The following is a 17,169-nucleotide window of genomic DNA, read 5'->3' on the forward strand; positions in this document are numbered from 1 at the left end:
GCCAACCTGGTCTACAAGAGCTAGCTCCAGGACAGGCACCAAAGCTACAGAGAAACCCTGTCTCGAAAAACCAAAAAAAAAAAAAAAAAAAAAATTGTATAAGAGGAAATTGGGAGTGCTTGATTTGAGGTGTGCGGCTATATAGTTTGTGTTAACTGGGGTTTTTTTTTGTGTGTGTGTGTGTTTGTGTGTAGTTTAATTTTATGGGATGAGTGGGCAGTATTGTCATTGAATGTAGGGACTCAAGCAACAAGCACTCTACTGTGGAACTGCAGCTACAACTCTGTTAGGGGTTTTTTGGTACGAAATTTTTCTGGTCTATGGATTGTGGAAACTTAGGAAAGTTTAAAATACTAACACTCAAGAAGCTAATCCAAGTAATATTATCTGGGAGCATTGATAAGGAGGAGTTTACATACATGGGCACCATTAAAATTAAAGTTGTTTACCTAATAGCTTTTTTGCTCCCCACCCCCTTGCTTTTGTTTTTAAAGCAGGGGCTCATGTACACCTCACTGGCCGAGAGCTCGATACGTAGACCTGGTAGCTTTGAACTCAAAGAAGATGGTGTCAGATTTCCAGAATGGGAATTATGGGTGGTTTTGCGTTACCATATAAATGCTGAGAGTCAAACTTGGGTCTTCTGCTGAGGAGGACCCTGTAGGTAGTCACAACAGGCAGGGAAGTAAACGGCAAGAGGTGAGAATGAAAACTGTTGAGATTGGCTTCGTCAACCTGGATCAAGACTTGGAGTCTGATCCCAGATGAGTTGTTCTCAACAAATTTAAACACAACATAATTTGGAAAAAGGTTTCCTGGTGTAAAGTTTCCAGTGGGAAAAAGAAGTGTAATTACATCAAAACTCAACTCAGAGTACATGTAATTTCTTCAGTAAAGATGGAGTCTAGAGATAGACAGCCTATACTAGTTGAAGGGCCTAAGGAAGGGTCTGACCTGGTCTTGGTCAAGCAGATAGTATAGAGGTTCTTTGGGCTGTTAACCACCTCAGGTCCTGGTTGTGGGAGCCTCTGGCTATGCAGGTAATGTTAAGGCCATTTAGACTATTAGGTATCTCTGGTCCTGACTGTGGAAGCATGATAACGGCCTAGGCCAACAGATAATGCAGATCACCAAGTTATTAATCACTTGCAGTTCCTGTCTTTCTCATTGGAAGAACATGTGTCTTACATTTTTCCCACTGGAGAGACATCCTGTGTTGGTAATGTTCTTGGTTTCTCTGGAGATCTGTGGGCACAAGGGCCTTCGTGTTGCTTCCAACACTCTGCAAGAGTAACAGGTGCTCTTAATTTTTGAGTCATATTTCTTTGATATTATTTGAGCCTTACATGAGAGGTTGATATGCATGTCCCATTTAGGGTTGAGCATTCTCAGCACATTAACCAGTTATGAGTCTATGCATAACTGCTACATCCTGCGAAAAAGAAGCTTTTCTTACTAAGGTTGAGAGCAACAGTAACCTATGGGTATAAATATAAATATTTAGAAGCTAGTTTGACAATGCGTCTATTTTGCAAATTGACAATTATAGGTTTCTGTTGACCGTACTTTCTGTCTTACCCATTCCCACAGTCATTCAGTCCCAAAGAAATACACAGAGGTCTACATTAATTATAAACTGATTGGCCTATTAGCTCAGGCTTCTTATTAACTCTTATAACTTATAACTGCCTGGCTACTGGCCAATCAGCATTTTATGAAAAATAATACAGTGACAGGATAAAAAATCATTGTCCAGCAGATTTCCTACCAAGGGATTGTGTTTTTCCTTGCCATGTGCTTTTGACCAGGGTTAAAATACAAGGTATGAATTCCCACATGTAGGAACAGATCTGAAAATCAATCAGAAGATAGTTGGTCACCCATCACAATGGTCATACCATCATTTCATTGGTAGGCATGTCTTGTTGGTATTCAAGCATGCAGGGTTCACTGCTAGCTAAATGTGTTGATGAATTTTACGTCCCATCCCCCTGTGCTCTACATAGTGGTACTGTGAAAACTAGGAGTAGTTTTGTAAATTTTAATTTCTTTATAGCTGAATAAAATTCTGTTGTGTGAACCACATTTTCATTATCTGTTTATCGGTTGGTGGACATCTATGGTGACTCTACTCCTAGTCATTGTCAGCAGTGCGATCCTGGGCGTGGATGGAAAAGCATCTTTGTAGTAGGCGATGGACCACTTTAGGGATATGCCCAGGAGTAGTTTAGCTGAGTCATGTGGTGCTCTAAACTTCCTCACTGACTTCTGTAATAGCTATCCCAGTTTACAGGAGATAAGGGCTTTTCTTTTCTCCAGATCTTCCACAACATTTGTTGCCTCTTGACTTTTTTGTTTGTTGTTTTCAAGATAGTGTCTCACTGTGTACTTTGACTGTCCTGGAACTTACTGTTGTAGACCAGGCTGGCCTCTAGCTAACAGAGATATACTTGCCTCTGCCTCCCTAATTGCTGGGATTAAAGGTGTGTGCCACTACACCAGTCCTAGCTCTTTTGTTTTCTTTTGGTGGGGGTGGGGAATGGGGCGGGTGACCAGTGGGATTTCTGACAAAGGTCAGAAGATCTGCTGAACAAATTCTAAAAGAGCTGTAGTACTACGTTGTTGTTTTCTTGATGATGGCCATTCTGATTGGGGTGAGATGGACTCTCAAAGCAGATTTAATTTGTATTTCCCTAATAGCTAATGATTTTGAACACTTTTTAAAGTTTTTTAAATATTTATTAATTTTTCATGTGTGTAGACATCATATGAAGCCAGACCTGATGGCACATGTCTTTAATCCCCACACTTGGGATGCATGAGGCCGATGGTTCCCTGTGGGTTCAAGGCCAACCTGTCTACATAGTTTCAGGACAGCTAGGGATACATAGAGCACTACCTTACTCCCTGACCCCCAAAAGGCACTGTGGTGCCCACAGAAGCCAGGTAGGAGCATTAGATCCTCTGGAGTTAGAGTTATAGTAAGTAAAGAGAAGCCTAGTGTGGGTGCTGGGAACTGAACCTGGGTCCTCTGCAAGAGCAGTAACTGTTCTAATTCTGTGTATGTGTGTGCACATGTGAGTATAGGGGTTGGTGGAAGCCAGAGCCTTGAATATCCCTGGAACTAGAGTTACAGGCAGTTTGAGCCACATGATGTGGGTGCTAGGAAGTATACTTGATCCTCTGAAGGATGCGCTCTTTATTGCTCAGCCATCACTACTAGCCTATTTTTTGATTGGTTTATTTTCTTTATGTTTAGCTTTTTATTTCTTTGTATACTCTAGATACTGATGTTCTGTTGGATTAATTGCTGGCAAAAATTTCCCATCTGTAGGCACCCTCTTTATTTAATTGGCAGTTTCCTTTGCTGCACAGAAGCTTTTTAATTTCAAGAGATCCCATTTGTTAATTACTTCCTGTTTCTATGCTTTCTTTTCTTTTTTCTTTTTTTTGTATATCATTTTATAGGAAGGCTACTGAATTTTTTATTATAATTTTTTGAGATTATAATTCCTTTTTCTGCCCCACCCATGTGTCTTCCCTTTGCTCTTTCTTAAATTCATGATCATTTTAGCTTTTAAACTTGCATGATGTTCCTGAATATATAAGCGCAACATGTTCAGTGTGTATGTCGCATGTGTGTGTATTTTTTTTAGGGCTAACTATTTGGTATTAGATAATCAGTTGGGGTGCTCTGCTCTGGGAAGACTCTCTCTCTCAGCATTCCTTAGTTGAATGTAGGTTTGTCATGTGTAGCCTTTATGATGTTGAGGTACAGTTCTTCTCTTCTGTTCCCTAGAATTCCTCAAATTTTATATTATTAAATATTTGCTTATTTTATCTCTGTGAGTGTTTTTCCTGCATGTATATATGTGTACTACATGTATGCAGTGTCCACTGAGGATAGAAGAGAATGTTGAATCCCAGAACTGGAGTTCCAAACTGTTGTGAACCAGTCTGGATGCTAGGAACTGAACCAAGACCCTCTGCAAGAGTCACTGTTGCTCTTCAGTGGCTGAGCCTTCTCTAGACAAATTTTGCAGATGTTAAACATGAAGCGATATTGGATTTTGTCAAGAGCCTTTTCATGTCTATCAAGATGACCATAGGAATTCTATCCTTGAGTCTGTTTTGTTTTGTTTTGTTTTGTTTTTTTTTGAGGGGGGGGTCTCATTTAGTGGTCTGGAACTTGCTATGTATTTCAAGACTACCCTTGAACTCACACAGATCTGTCAGCTTCTGCTTCAAGTGCTGGGATTAAAGGCCTGGGTTACCATGCCTAGCCCATTTATGTAAGATACAACATTTACTGATTTAAGTATATTGAACCACCTCTGAATCTCTGAAATAAAGGCAACTTGATCGTAGTCAGTGATCTTTCCATTAGTTTTAAAATTCTGTTTAGAAGTATCTTGATGAGAATGTTCATTAGGAAAAAGAATTTGGTATTGTACTTTTTCTGTTTTACGGAGTGGTTTGAGAAGCATTGGTGGTGTTCTTTTTGAGAGAGAGACAGACAGACAGACAGACCGACCGACCGACCGACCTTCTCTAGAGGGATATGAAACTTATAAGCTCCAGGTCAGTCAGGACTACAGTGAGACCCTGTCTCAAAAAAAAAAAAAAAAAAACAAAAAACAGACAAACAACAAGTTGATGAGTAGAAGGTGAAAATGTCTCTGAGCAGTGTCATATCGAGACTCTTTTCTGGCAGTTAGAGTTATAAATATAGTCTGAGGTGTTCCTGTCACAATTAGAACATGCTAATTTCCTTCCTCACCTCCATATTCTGTGACTTTGTTGTGTTGTGTTTTTGAAGCAAGATTTCTTATAGCTCAGGCTGTCTTTGAACTTGCCATTACTCGAGGTCAGCCTCCAGCTGATCTGCTGTTTCTGCCTGCTGCCCAATCCAGATGCTAGTTTTCCTGTTTTTTTGTGTGGTGTTTTATTTTGTTCATTTCTAATTGATATTTTATTCAGGTCTTAACCTTTTCAGAGCAGATTCTTAGGACAGAAATAGAAATATCTTTGTAGTGTTCAGCATTTGGGGTTTATAAAATCTTGAATTTTCAAATTCCTAGCAGTGGAGATGTGTCTTTTATTTATACCTATTTATTTTTAGGTTCTTATATTTATTTCACGGAAACGTATTGAAATTGTTTGAAATGCTTAGTATGGACTTTAGAGACTATTTTGCTTCAGAATTTGCTAGGATATAACAGAAGCAGTTATAGAATTCTCACTGTCGTGCCGTTGTGTAGAAGGGATTGTTTAGAAGAGCAGTTGAAAATAAACAGTGTTTTGAGAGGCCTAAGAGGATTGGCCTCATTAGTGTTCTAGAATAGTATGTGTCCTCAGAGAAATCCACTTCTCCTATTTTGTTGACACTCCATTTCTCTTAGTTTTAAAGGACCTTTTCGTGGTTGAATCTAATATCCTACTCTTGGCCTTGCACAAGTGTGTCCTGATCTTGTTGCCTTTTTAAAAAATAGTTCATTAATTAATTTTTAGAGCTATAGTTTGCTATTTTACCCAGGATGCTCTGTTTCCATATTCCAGCCTTTGATAGTTTTTGTTTGTTGAGTTGTTGAGTTACGCTTGTGAAGGATTCCCATTGCTTCTCTGTTTGAATTCTAGGAACGTAATAGGTGTCTATGATTCTCTCCTAGCTTTCTTGTTTTCTTTTTAAAAATTTGTTATTGGGCTGGAGAGATGGCTCAGCGGTTAAGAGCATTGCCTGCTCTTCCAAAGGTCCTGAGTTCAATTCCCAGCACCCACATGGTGGCTCACAACCATCTGAAATGAGATCTGATGCCCTCTTCTGGCCTGCAGGCAGACACACAGACAAGAATATTGTATACATAATAAATAAATAAATAAATATTTTAATAAAAAAATTGTTATTATTAGTCGGGCAGTGGTGGCGCATGCCTTTAATCCCAGCATTTGCATTTGGGAGGCACAGGCAAGTGGATCTCTGTGAGTTCGAGACCAGCCTGGTCTATAGAACTAGTTCCAGGACAGGCTCCAAAGCTACAGAGAAACCCTGTGTCGAAAAAAAAAAAAAAAGGTTATTATTGTATGTGTATGGGGTATTTTGCCTGCATGTATGTCTTTTTATGTCTCTAGTGACCTTGCAGACCAAAGAAGGCATTAGATTCCCTAGTACTGGGGTTAGAAATGGTTGTATCATGCGGTGCTGGCAGTTGAACCTGGGTCATCTGGAGGAGCACCCAGTGCTCTTAACCACTGAGTCATCTCTCTAGCCTCTCAGCCCTTTCTCTTGACTTTTACAAAACTCTCTGAAGCTGAGATCTTTATTTGTAGTATTTGTGGGGAAAATAGAGTCAGGTGGCAACCTTATTTGAATTTGTTGAGATGTTTTTGAAATTTTTTATCAGTGCTTTGTTAGATATAATTGAAATTATTTCTAAGTATGGCTATAAACACCAAGGTCTTTTTAAGAAACAGTTCCTGACAAGGCATGGTAGTTCATGCTTTTCAAACCAGGGAGAAGCCAGTGAATAGCCATGAGTTTAAGGCCAGCCTACTCTACAAAGCAAGTTCCGGCGAGCCAGGTTTACACAGTAAGTCCCTGTCTCAAGAAACAAAGTTGAATATAGCTCTTAGTTCAGCAGGATGGCTCAGTCGATGGGAGTGCTCGCTGTGCAAGCATGCATGGCAGCTGAGCTCAGTCCCAAGTCTGTAGCTGAAGGAGAAAACTGATTCTCAAAAATTGTTCTCTGACCTTTAAGTGCATGCCATGAACTATTCTAGGCACATCACACACAGAAGTGTGTATGTGCGTATATATAGTGTTAGTAAATAATAACAGTATAGGCACTGCACACGTGTGTGTGAATGCACTATTAGTACACAGTAACAATACAGGCACCTCACACACACGTGTGTGCATATATACAATATTAGTAAATAACAGCAAAGAATTCCTCCTCCAGGCACATCACACATACATGTGTGCATATATACAGTATTAGAAATAATAACAATGCAGGCACCTCACATTCACACATATGTGCGTTCATACAGTATTAGTAAATAATAATATAAGCACATCACACGTGTGTGCATATATGCAGTATTAGTAAATAATAGCAATGAATTCTGTTCCAGGTACATCACACACACGTGTGTGTGCATATATACAATATTAATAAATAATAACAATACAGCTCTCTAAACCTGTTCCTTTTAGAGTCTTATGTTGATATGACAGCAAGAATATGTGTTTTTTAAGTAGTCCAAGTAAAAAGACCTTCTTTCAACACCTCCAAGTGCTCAGGAATATCCATTTTTGCACTGTTATTCTCTGAATATTTTGGCTGTGAAAACATTCACTCTCTTAAAAGTTTCACTTTCCTTTATTGACTTCTTGACATTTCTGCCTAGCTCTGCATCACTTATCCTTAAAAGCAATCGCTTCCTGGCTTCTAAGGGAAGGAGGTGGGAACTTTTAATAGAAATTGGTTTCCTGGGGTCTCAAGTGTGAAACCTTCATTTCCTCCACCTGCTTCTCTTTGTCCTATAATCAGCTAGAGCAAGGCTGAGACGACCTCCTCCAGAGAGTGTGTTTATGGTGGGGGGTGGGGATTTCAGAAAAAGTGATAGGGCTTGTGAGAAGAGTATTTGGTGATGAACGATGATGACTTTCACTTAAAAATCCTAGAGATAGAAAACACGGGTCCTTGGTGCTCTCTGGTTCTATTTGGCTTCACAGTTCTCACATTCTGTTGGCCCTAGAAAAGAATCTGATGTCACAGAGACTGCAGAGTGCAGGAGAGGTAACTTTATTTGTATGTGTTTAAGGAATGTTACTAGACCTCTTTACCATGGGTGTGCTAAGGTGGCATGCTTTCTGCTAGTGCAGTGTGTTTGACAATTAATTTGCCTAGGTGTGCACATTAGTTTTGGGAACCACTTTTTGTTCTCTGCCCTGACTGGTGTAAAGGCTCAGAAAAAAAAAAAAAACAAGGTCAGATGGGTTTCAGGAACAGAAGCAGGGAGGTGACAGCTGTGTGTTCAAGCATTGAAGTGTTTCTGAGAGAAGCCGTCAGTGTTGTTTCCACCCTGCAAGTATGAAATTGGAAGCTCACTTACCATAGGATATTTCATAAGGTTTACTTACCTCTGGGAATTCAAGGCCACATCGACATTCATTGTCCCCTAGGCTCTGCTTTTCATCTTGTCAGTCACAATGTAGTAGATTCAGGAAAGTGATCCGCAGGCTCTTTTGCCTTACAACCTTAAATTCACTTAGAAAATCAGATTAGCCTGAGAACTGCTGACATCTCAATGCATATTATAATTAATTTACAGAAATCACCAGCTACTTGTTATTTTTAAAGTAGAACTGGTTTGGGCCTGGGGTTAGAACTCAGTAGTAGCACATTAACATATCCAAGGGCTCACATCCTTATACTGTGTGTGTAGAGGACCAAGAAGACAACTGTCTTAGCTCGTGTCAGACTTCTTTAATCACTGCAGAGGAAAGATTTTCTGAGGGAAAATTAGTTGTAGTGCCTTAGGTTCTTTCTCCTTTCTCCTTGTAGAGGTGTCTTGACTAGGTCTCCAGATTGGAATTTGTCCTCACACATGGCATAAGAGGGCTGATGGATGAATAACTTTGTTACCCTCACCAGTAAAAGGGTACCCAGCTTTGGTCTCAAGATAGTAATGAGGATTTTTTTCTTATTTGAGTCCAGTGACTACTTCTGTCTTCTTGGGAATTTCTGAGTTCAAAACTTTGAAATGTGCCTGACTACACTTCAGGTCCCTGTTTCTTGTGGTCCCTTTGTAGGAGCGAGAGTGGTGCTGCTCACATTGAAAGTGGTGACTGTTTTGAGTGCTTGACTTACTGCTCACAGGACACTCACTGTGTTTTTGGCAAAGTCTGTGAGCAGTACTTGTGTATTCAAGATAAAATTAGTAAGTTTTGTAAAATGTTCTTTTCAATTTGAATCTTGAAGATAAAAGTTGTGTTTGGAAACCAACAAAAGTTCGTACTCATTTTTGGAGATATTAATGTTGGCATTCTGCTGGGAAAAAAAAGAAAATCACTTTTTTAAAACTCTGTTATTAGTTGCCAATTGCTGTAGGTAATTTTCTACTGTGTTCTTAATTCCTGGCTGCATTGAGAATGGTTGCCACACAAGCTCTTGAGTCAAAATATGTAGTTATAACCTAGTACCTCCTTTTTGCTCCCTTAGAATAGTTGAGATATTTTAAACATTTCTGTTAAATGAGGGTGGAGTAAATTCTTTTTGTTGTTGTTGTTGAGGCAGAGTCTCACTGTGCAGCCCTGGCTGTCCTGGAACTCACTCTTTAGACCAGGCTGGTCTTGAACTCAGAGATATTGCCTACCTCTGCCTCTTAACTGCTGGGCTATCCCAGGCTTGGTTGAAGTCAATTCTTAAGAGCTAGCAGCAGCGCTATAACTAACGATATCATTTTGCTTTCTAAGCGTTTGCCTATGATAGTGATTTGGATCACTCTGGATTTTGTGTTTCTCTCTTCCATTTCAGTACTTCTGGCTCCTTTTTTTCTTTCATTCTTCCTTCCTCTCCTTTCTACAGTTCCATGGATTAATAAACATTAATAAACCCAAGGCCCTGAAGAGGCTAGGCAAGTGTTTTTATCACTGAACAGCATTTCCAGCTCTTTCCAGAGCCTGAAGATGCTTGTACTTCAGAAAACCTCACAGTCCCATCTGGGCAGAATGCAGAGACACAAAAGACAGACAAGTGAACACATTACAAATGAACTTCCTTGCACTTGCTTCTTGCCAAGAGAAAGACCCATTGGAGGAGAAAAATGCTAATTGGAAGTAGAAATTGCATTTACTTTTTGTGTTTCTTTAATCATACCCAAGATTATGTTAAGGCAGAATCTTTTTCTCCATTTTACTTCTGCTGTAAAACTGTCTAGTCTAAAGGGTATTTTCTTATATATTAAGTTATATGAGGTCATCCAGCTGGTATATCCTAGTGCAATTATATTTTGGATAAATGAATAGTATGGATTAATTTAGATTGTGTAAAGCCACAAATATGTATTTTCCACATCATGCCGGTATTGAAATGGTTTTTTTTTTAGCTTTTTAGTATTAAATAATTTAGACTGGTGTAACTAACAAAAGATAAGTGACATCAAATTTATATAATAAAGCTTATACTGTATAAAAAATAAATAAAAATTTTGTTTTTTCTTTTAAAAAAATTTATTTATTTATTATATATACAATATTCTGCCTGCGTGTATACCTGCAGGCCAGAAGAGGGCACCAGTCCTCATTACAGATGGTTGTGAGCTACCATGTGGTTGCTGGGAATTGAACTCAGGACCTTTGGAAGAGCAGGCAATGCTCTTAACTGCTGGGCCATCTCTCCAGCCCCTAAAAATTTTGCTTTGAGACAGGATTTTATAACAGATTGACTTTAAAAATCATAATTTTCTAATTGCTCAGTAACTGGGATTACAAACTGTTGTATCAGCGAATCAATCCCACACCAGTTATGTTTTAAGGGGTTATTTATTTTGGGGGGTAAAACTTACATACACCTTAAACCGTCAGGAAGGGAGCCTAGTCGTTGGAGCAGGAGCTGGGAGCAGGAGCCGCGACCAAGCACCGGAACCAAGAGCCGGAACCAAGAGGGCCTGATCCGGATCTGCTTCTCTTTTTAAAAGAGAAATATACCACTGCCCCAGTGGGCTGGTATTTCAAGCAGCTATTGGCTGACGGAGCGGAAGTCGCTCCCTGCTGCACTGTGGGCTCGTATTTCAGCGACTATTGGTTGAGGCAGCGGAAGTTACTCCCACAACACTGTTGAACACTGGACTTGATCTGGGCCTCTCTTTTCTAGTAATATATTCAAAATCACTTCCCAAAGGTAAAGGACACTCTTGGCTCTAGACTTTGTAGCAGTAGAGAGAAGTATAGTTGTATTGCTGCTCACATTGGTATATAGAGTTTACTGACAGGTTGTTTATGAAAAGCACATTTTGATCTGGGATTAGAACGAAAAATCAATGTCCCCCTCCCAGCAGCCTGATGTGATAGATAATTTAGTAATGTAAAGAAGAATAACACACATCTTTACAGTAACTCGGAGGTAAACTTATCAGCATCGTTAGGTTAATTTTATAAGATCTTTATTTTATTTGTATTTGTATTCCCAGGGCCTCAAGTGGTGTTTGACCTAAAGGGATTCTATTGATAATTTGAATAACAAATGAATGAACTAATTTTATGATTGTGATGCCATTGAAAATGTTGATTTATGCCTAATATGGAATATATAATCCCAACACTGAATATTGAAACAAGAGGCTGTTGAGTTTATGGCTGTCCTGTGCTACATAGAAACTGATCTTGTCAATAGCAAAGTAATTTTACATAAGTCAATGAAAGCATTTCTTCAGGGGTCTAGAATTAGAATCTCTGCTCAGTACTAGGCTTCACTCCTGTATGTATTTGTTTTTCCAGTTGTTAATTATTATAGTTGATTAAAGACAGTCAAGTGTATGGTAGCCAGATTTTCAGTTAATAGTGTTCAGTGGACAAGGCTATACATTGTCCTGAGTATTCTGCCACACCTAATTTGTGTGTGTGGTTTTTCGAGACAGGATTTCTCCATGTAGCAGCCTTGGCTGTCCTGGAACTTGCTCTGTAAACCAGGCTGGCCTCAAACTCACAGAGATCCACCTGCCTCTGCTTCCTGAGTGTTGGGATTAAAGGCATGTGCCACCATGGTTGGCTCACACATAAAATTTTAACTCTACATCTGATCACCTGTTCAAATATCTGGAGTTTCCTTGGTAACTCTGTTGTGATCCTGGCTTGGTGAAGAATGACTAACATAGTGAGCTTCAAAAATTGCTGGTGGTCTCAGACTTCAAGGTGCCAGTAAAAATACCTGAGGGTAGGGAGATGACTCACTAGATAAAGCACTTGCTGTTCAAGTTTGAGGTCCAGAGTTCAAATGCCTAGAACCCATTTAAAAGCAGTGGTAGCCATCCTGTAATATCAGCATATTGGAGGCAGAGGCGGCAAATTCCCCAAGCAAGCCAGTTATCCCAAACATGATCTGAGTTTGACAGTTATCAGAGATCCTGCTTAAATATAGTAGTTGAAGAATGATTAATGACACCCACATTAACCTTGGGTCTACACACACACACGTACCTGCACACATACAAGCTCACATACCCCCACACACACCTGAATTCTATATGGTATATGCCTGTAATCCCAGAACATGGGAAGCTGAGGTGAGGCAATGCAAGGTTTCAAGGGCAGCCTGGATTACCTGATTAAAACAAAACAGCAATAGCAATAATCATTATAATACCACCTAATATTTATTTACCTCATATAATAGTTCCTTATATGGTAAACACTTTTTTTGTTTGTGTGATTTTTATCTTAGAGCATTCTTGAATGTCTTAGTAGTTCTTTCATTGCATCTTTTTCTTAATATTCCTGGATGACTTGGCATATATATAAAGGAACAAGGAGAAAAGCCAGTTTGGAAAAAATAAGAGTACCTTCTTCTGAAGGGCCCAGTTTGCACTGCCTTTGTACACGGGAAGCACAGTGACGGGGTTTGCAGAGCACATAGCTACCCATGTGGGCAGCTCCAGGGGATTTGACGCCCTCTTCTGGCCTTCTCACGCATGTACGCGTACTCACATTTAAAAATAAAAATAAACCTTTAAATAAAAATAAATGTTTAGCAGGCTGGTGGTGGTGGCACACACCCTTAATCACAGCACTCCGGAGGCAGAGGCAGGTGGGACTCTGACTTCAAGGCCACCCTGGTCTACGGAGCTAGTTCCAGGACAGCCAGAGCTACACAGAGAAACCCTGTTTCAAAAACCAAAAATAATAAATAAATGTTAAATGAAAGCTTATTAAGTGTAGATTATGCTTTCTGTCCTGCATGCTTTCTCTTTTTTTCTTTTCTTTTTCTCCTTGTCCTTTTCTTTAGAGTGGGAATGAGTGGATCTCTTTCTGTACCTCAGGCTGATCTTAAACTTGTGATGACCTTGTTGTACTGAGTGCTTGGGTTATAGGCATGAGCTACCACATCCAGCCTGCTCTGTTCTTTTTGTTAATCTGTTCATTTTTCTTTTTCATTTTTTTTCTTTGATTTTTTTGAGACAGTTTCTCTGTGTAGCCCTGGCTGTTCTGGAACTCTCTTTGTAGACCATGATGATTTTGAACTTAAGACATCCTCCTATCTCTGCCGCCTAAGTACTGGGAGAGTAGAGTGCTAGGATTAAAGAGCACCACCAGGCAATGTTCATTTTTCTTGTGTGTGTTATTCTTCTCCCTCTACTAAGTGGACACCAGAGATGAACTCTGGGCATCAGACGTGACAAGTAAGGGTCTTCACCTGCTGAGCTATCTTGCCACTCCCTGTTCTTTTTTGTTCTTATATGGATGTCAATTCTTACTTTATAAATGAGATTTTTGTTTTTTGTTTTGCTTGTATTTGGGACAAAGTCTCTAATATTTAGTCCTAGATATAAGTTATATGTTTTGAATTTACATTTGCTGGAGGGAAATAAAGCATTTCAGATAGAAACATTTCTTTTCTTGAGCAGGAGTATTCATGAGGAGAAAAAATGTGTTTGGTGTTGAGACTGAGGGAATCATGGTGAAGGGAAAGGTTGACAAGGACAAACAGCACTAGGTCTCTGCTCCTCGGTGTACTTGAGCATGGCCTTGGGGAATACTGGCCTGGTAAATGCAGAGGGGGGGGGAGGGAGGGATTTTTGATTGTGTTAATTTCCCTCCGATGGGTCTTCCTAACCAAGGAATCAGAATCTGTCAGTCAGGATGGTGTGACATTTATTGTATGTTTGTTTCTATGAGATAGTGTCAATGCTGCAGGGTCAGGTAGGGAGATCATAAGAACTGTGTTGATTAACTGGCATTGTTCATTGCTTTTCCCTGAAGGGCAAGGAGGAAGTGTTGTGTGATGTTTTACTCTTTTGTCTTTTTGAGGTGCTCACCATGCAGCTCCCAAATAAATCACACATGGAGGCTTAGTCTTATGAGTGTCCGGCCTTAACTTGGCTTGTTTCTTGCCAGCTTTTCTTAAATTATCCAATCTATCTTTTGTCTCTGGATTTTTATCTTTATTTCTGTATATCTTACTTTCAGTCTTACTCCATGACTGGTTGAACCCTAACGTCCTCCCTCCTCTCCTCTTCTCTCTTTTTTCCTTCTATTTATACTCTCTGCCTGCCAGCTCCGCCTGTCCTTGCTCCTAGCTTGCTGTTGGCTGTTCAGTGCTTTATTAGACCATCAGGTGTTTTAGACAGCCAAAAAAATCACAGCTTCACAGAGTTAAACAAATATAGCATAAACAAAAAACAATACACCTTAAAAAAAATATTTCCCAACAGGAAGAGCTTCTAGAAAGGAGCTGAGGGTACTGGGTTGGGGAGGGGAAGGCTGGCAGGGTTTTTGTTGGACTGAGGAAGATATATTTGGAACAGAGTCTTTACCTAAACCTCTAAGTTCCCTGGTCTGAATAAAAAAGAAGCTTGTTTGGAGTCAGTGATAATTAGGACCTTTTCCTGGCTCATTCTTCTCTTACCTTTCAGCTCAAAAGGTGAATTCAGACTCCATCAGAATTAAAACTAGGGAATAGACTGCCCCCCGACTCCTCCATACACACACACAGTTAAGGCAGGGTTGCACATGCTTGTAATAGAAGCACATGGGAGGAGGTCATCCTAAGGAATTTAGGGAGTTTAAGGCCAGCTTAGGCTACATAAGATCTTCTCAAAAAATCCCATGGGAGGGCTGGAGAAATGCTCTGGAGAAAAGAGCACTGACTGCTCTTCCAGTCTTCCAGAGGACCTGGGTTCAATTCCCAGCACCCACATGGCAGCTCACAACTGTCTGAAAAAATCTAGTTCCAGGGGATCTGACACCTTCACACCAATGCACATACACATAAAATAAAAAAAAGATAAATAAATCATAAAAAATTTTAAAAAAATCCCATGGAACTGGAGAGAGGGTTCAGTGGGTATGAAAAAGTGGGAGAGAAAGGTTGTGGGGAAAAGGGAACATTTCTGTTGGGGGAATGCAAGCTGGTACAACCCCTTTGGATGTCAGTGTGGTGATTTCTCAGAAAATTAGGAAATAACCTTCCTCAAGACCCAGTAATACCACTTTTGGGTATATATCCAAAAGATGCTCAATCGTGCCATAAGGACATGTGCTCAACTGTGTTCATAGCAGCTTTGGTTGTCATAGCCAGAACCTGGAAACAGCCTAAATGCCCCTCAACTGAAGAATGGATAAGGAAAATGTGGTACATTTACACAATGGAGTACTACTACATAGCTGGAAAAAATAACGACATCTTGAATTTTGCAGGAAAATGGATGAAGCTAGAAAATATTATTTTGAGTGAGGTAACCCAGACACAGAAAGACAATTATCACATATACTCACTCATAGGTGGTTTTTAAACTTAAAGCAAAGAAAGCCTCCTACAAACCACAATCCCAGAGAACTTAGACAACAATGAGGACACTAAGAGAGACTTACATAGATCTAATCTACATGGGAAGTAGAAAGTAGAAAAAGACAAGATCTCCTGAGTAATTGGGAACAAGGGGACCTTGAGGGAGGGCTGAAGGGGGGAGGGGAGCAGAGAAAATGTAGAGCTCAATAAATATCAATAAAAAAATAATTTTAAAATGGAAGAGAAATGACTTTACAGGGGTAATCTCTGACCTCAGGCGTCCTCCATCATATACACATAATAATAATAATATTAAAATACACAAAAAATGCTGGCTCACTATATTCCAGATAAACATGCATTTTGTCGTAGGATTTGTAAGGTAAATAGCCTTCAGGTTTGTTTGTGCTTCCAGTGATGGCCGTTTCAGCTGTAGTATATTGTTTGTGTTGTGCTTGCTCAGGTGCTCTCTTAGTGTGGAATTGAAACATTTTTATTCGTTTTATTTTATTTGTTTATTTTCGTTTGGGACAGGTTTTCTCTGTGTAGCCCTGGCTGTCCTGAAACTTACTCTATAGACCAGACTGGCCTTGAACTCAGAGATCCACGTGCCTATTCCTCCCAAGTGCTGGGATTACAGGCCTGTATCATCACCAGCCAAAAGCAATTTCTTGATTGGAGCTCGCTCTGTCTGTCTGTCTGTCCGTCCGTCTGTCCGTCCATCCGTCCGTCTGTCCATCCATCCATCATGTAGTGTTCTGCATGCTTGTGTGCCTGTGGGCCAGAAGAGGGCACCAGATCTCATTACAAATAGTTATGAGCCACCATGTGGTTTCTGGGAATTGAACTCAGGACCTCTGGAAAAGCAGCCAGAGCTCTTAACCCTGAGCCATCTCTCCAGCCCTCATGTGTTTCTTTTTAAATTAAAAAAAAAATGTATGTGGGTTCATGTATATATGAATGCCAGAGGTCAACCACGGGTGTTATTCAGGTGCTGCATGAATGTATGAGTCTTTCTGACTGTCTCACAGGAGAACTTGGATGAATCAGTTATGGATGTCAGGAATCATTCTTGGACGGTCTTGCCAGCAAGTACTTTTATTGGCTAAGCTGTCCAGCTGGCTCCACTGTGTTTTTTGAGGTAGTCTTGCATTGGCATGGAGCTTACTAATTAGGTTAGACTGACTGGCCAGTGAACCCTAGAGATTTGTCTGCCTGTCTCTTTCTCCTCAGTGTTGGAATTAAAGACACATAGTTCCTTATCCAGTCTCTCACATGGGTGCTGGGAATTGAGTTTATATTCTTATGTTTATACATCTAGCACTTTACTGTGACTCAGCCATCTAAGCCTTTTTAGTTTTGAGACAGTGTCTTGCTATATAATTCATACTGGTCTGAAACTCACTGTACTCCAGACTGCCCCTGAATTCGCAGTCTTCCTGGGTCTTTCTCCTAAGTGCTGGTATTACTCTTACCACCATGCCTGACTGACTTTTCACTGTACTGTTTTGAGGCTACTACTCAACGTAAGTTTTAGTTAGTTACTCTTAGTACAGCATACTGCATGCTAACTGTATTAGTCTCTTATTACTATAGAAAAACACTATAAAAGGCTGAGCAACTTGATAACAAAAGTTGCTTAGTTAACAGTTTAGAGGCT

At 39.9% G+C, this 17,169-nt stretch overlaps 1 protein-coding gene and 1 non-coding gene across 2 annotated transcripts in view; one reads left to right on the forward strand and one right to left on the reverse strand.

Annotated features, from left to right (window-relative positions):
- The window catches only part of Sarnp (SAP domain containing ribonucleoprotein), a 57,545-nt gene that overhangs the window by 37,103 nt on the left and 3,273 nt on the right, over positions 1-17,169 (forward strand). The window lies entirely within an intron of this gene.
- Positions 2,557-2,617, reverse strand: LOC125390131 (U7 small nuclear RNA). The gene has a single exon (XR_007228663.1). It is a non-coding gene; the product is annotated as a U7 small nuclear RNA (small nuclear RNA).

The sequence above is a fragment of the Myodes glareolus genome, chromosome 26 (assembly GCF_982192425.1).
Source record: "Myodes glareolus chromosome 26, mMyoGla1.1, whole genome shotgun sequence".
Classification (NCBI taxonomy): domain Eukaryota; kingdom Metazoa; phylum Chordata; class Mammalia; order Rodentia; family Cricetidae; genus Myodes; species Myodes glareolus.